Genomic DNA, 3,929 nt, shown 5'->3' on the forward strand with positions numbered 1-3,929 from the left:
TTCCATCTCATGCAAACAAGATTTCAAGCTTTCAAAGCAAAAGAAATTAGTGAGAATTTTTGCTAAGCTTGATCAAAACATGAAGCAATTTCCCATTGTTCACAAGATATTGTAGGATTACAGAGAAGAACAAGTGAGAAAATCAAGTAAGTTCCCATATACTATAACCTTTGTAGCAATTTAGTTTTCTACAAACTATATCAAGTATGCCTCCCAAGAAGGTTTTCTGTAGGCAAGAAGATTATTTGGCCAAGAATATCCATGATGACTTACTTGAATTACTCCTCAAGTCTACCACTAAAACTGTGAAAGTGAAAAAATTAACCTCATTAAACCCTGGGCTCAAAATCATAGATGGGTTATACGATAAGGGGAATTGGGTCTGAGATGCCAAAACTTCTCAAATTAATCTTTCTTTATTTAAGAAATGGTTTTCAGAAAGGAATTTGTTTGCCTCACATGCCAATATCTAGAACTTTGACTTAAGAAAGTTAGTAGTTCCAAGTATTTTTATGGATTATGACCTTCTAGAATTTTTTGTAAAAAATTATGATCAAGTAATCAGAGTGGTGAGAAGAATTGATGGTGAAATTCTGTTCACAATCAGCCCAAAGGAAATTCGATAGGTTTTTGGTTTAGGGCCTCTGACAGACTATCATGTGCCCATTAACCTATAAGAATTAGAGAAGGAATATGTTTCAAGGAAGGATGCAATTAGGTAGGGTGCATTGAGGGCACATATAGGAAAAATTGGAAACTTGCCAGCGATTACAGCATCCTCCAGGGAACCCTTCAAAAGGGTGTATTTCAATACCAAGGTTGTGGAGGCATATAGGACTCTATGTAGAGTTTTTGGTGAAGATGAAGAGGATTTTATGCCCATAGGTTTTATGTATATTGTCATGCCTGACCACTACTTCGGTTAATTTCATATTAAGACTTTAATATTATAAGTACTTATTTGATGTTATGTTCTGTTATCTATTGAATTTGGTTGAAGATGTCCAAGGGACGTGTAATTGTGGTTGAACTTATTATTAGAAGTTAGCATGATAAATGTTTAACAAAACAATATAGATATGTTTAAATATAAACATGTTGTGTGCTTTTGGATTTTAGCAAATTTGAGAGATGTATGATTAAAAGGATTGATTTAATATATATTATTGAGGTTAACATATTCATTTGTTATTTTACATTCGCAGTTGCATATCCTTGTAATATAGAGTTTATTTATTTCATTAGGTAAATACATTGTTTTAACTAGTTTTAACTTTATAACATTAATTCTTTTGAATATATATATATATATATATATATATATATATATATATATATATATATATATATATATATATATATATATATATATATATATATATATATATAAATTATTTACCTTAAGTATGTTTGCTTATGTTATTGAGGATTTGGATACCCTAACAATATTAATATACACTATGGTGTATTGAGAGTGAATATGAAGCCCACGGCTTTTATAATACTTTCATGTTGATTATTGTATAAGCAAAACTTTGGCAAATATATATTAAGGATTTATATTCCTAATTTCAATGGTTTCACATGCTCTAGTATTAAAGAGTTCTGCATTATTTTTGAGCATGCCAAATAATGTGGCAGAAGAAGAGGAAGCCATATACACGACACTGTGTTTTTTGTAGAAGCATTCATTACATTTTGTTGAACTTTTAATATCACTTAAGGCTTTAATCAGCCAGTACAGCTAGTATGGGGTTTTGTTTATTGAAATGGAAAGGAAATTTATCCATTTTTTTCTCTGTTTTGTTGCACATTTATAAGATAATGCCAAGATATTGGCATCATGAAGGGGTTTTATTTGATGGAGATACGTGCATATGAGACTGAGAAAGATGGGGTTTCTCACCAGAATTTTTGGTTGATATTGTTCATATCATCTACTTTACTCCATTTCGAAGACATTTTTGAGTTGGTTGTGTTGGCAGCATGGTATTTGTTTTGGATTCGTAACCTTGACAGCGAACTTGTAGCAGAGTTCTGTCAATCTACTGTGATTTGGTAGGGGGATTTTCTTTTCCCTAACCTATTCTATTTTGTATGGGTTATTTTGAAATTCATAAATAATGTTTTTTTTTTTATAATGATATAAGTCGATGCCCAAGTGTGGGTGTATGCAAGGTTCAGCACGATGATGCTAAGTTTTGCATATACCCATACTTGAGTGTGGGTATAGTGTTTTCACTTTGATAACATAGAATGCATTTGGGGTTTTGTTAAATATTGTGGAATTTATATCAATGTTTTAAGATCCACATTTATCGAGCCAATCTCTGTGAGAATCATGCCTCTGTGATTAGTAATATTATTGTGCTATCAAAAGAATTGCATTTGATTTTGGACATAGATGAAGTAGAGCAAATAAGCTTGAGCTTGAACGTTCTTTCAGTCAGGTTGTAATTAAGTCATGTTCACAGTCATTTACCCTGATGAATATATGAACCAGGGTAGGGTATGATAGCAAACAAATTTTGGGAAAACTTTGGCTTGAATAGTAAGTTAAAAGTTAAACAGTCTTCTCATATTCACCAATAGATTTATTTTATTGTATAAAGGAAAATAAGATTTGGCTTGTCATCAAACAAGTCATGAGTAATCTTTGTGCACTAGCTTTGATGTGAAATTAAACCTGCATTGTATCAAATAGTTATGCATGAAACTAAAACAAGGTTGAATCAACATTTTATCAGTATAGTTTGATACGCTTATTGAACTGATAGAAAATTTCATGTAGAACAGCCAACACCCCGTTTGAAGTACAATTTGGTTTGAATTTCTTAATAGTTGTACAAGGTTTCCATACATTATTTGGTTTTTGGATATTATTGTTAATTGGGACTGGGCAGAGACTTTTTGTCAATTGATTTATATATGTGTAAACTAGTAATTGAGTTACATGTGTGTCGCAACTTGTGTATTAGTATATCGAGGATAAATAGTTAGTATGCTAATCTTTAGTTAGAAATTGTTTTTGGCAATTTGGAAATAAGATTATTTGAATATACGGTTTCATTGATTATGTTATTTTTGTTTAAAAACATTGATAGAGCTTAAACCAATCGGTAAACTGAACGTTGTGGAAATCTGTTAAGATGATTCAATTTGATTTGTTATGAAGTTTATTTTTTAGACATACCAATGATATATATATTATGCTTTTGAGATGAAAATTCTATGAATTAGAAGATATTATTCTAATGATGTTATTCTATCCATTATTGAAATGAAAATTGTTTTCAAATAAAGGAAGGATTATGATATATGATGATTTAATTTCATTTTAAACAGAAGTATCATATGTATTTTGTTTCTGATATCTTGGTCTATTCAATGATAATTTAAGATGATTATTTTAGTAGGAAGTTGTATTATAGTATTAAGATTTCATAAATACCATTAAGTTGAGTTAGCAGTTTAATGGTAATTACGCCATCTTGGTATTATAAGATTTGTTCCTATTGTTGTAATGATCTAAATTTACCTTTGAAAAATGTCAGAATAAGATAGGTTGCAAATGGATGAAAATGTAGTATCATGTGGTATACTAATTTGATACCTGATGCATGTGCATTCTTAGTAAATCTATTTGATGTGTGTTTTAAGAAAAGTCGTAATGAACATATATTGGGGTGGTTGAATCTGGTTAATCCTTTTCAATTATTTAATTCAGTGATAACATTAAAATTAACTAGGTGGGTTAATTTCAAATTATAAGATAATTGGCCTACCTATGACTTAAACCTATATGGTTAAGTACGGAGAATAAGGCAAGTCTCTGTTACATCGTATGACAAGTATAATAGAGAGTACCACTATGAGAAATCTAAGAGCATACCAAACATGGATGCAGAATCTTGGTACCATATTGATGA

This window comes from Cupressus sempervirens, chromosome 11, assembly GCF_028749045.1.
Source record: "Cupressus sempervirens isolate cs-2001-9-10 chromosome 11, ASM2874904v1, whole genome shotgun sequence".
NCBI lineage: Eukaryota > Viridiplantae > Streptophyta > Pinopsida > Cupressales > Cupressaceae > Cupressus > Cupressus sempervirens.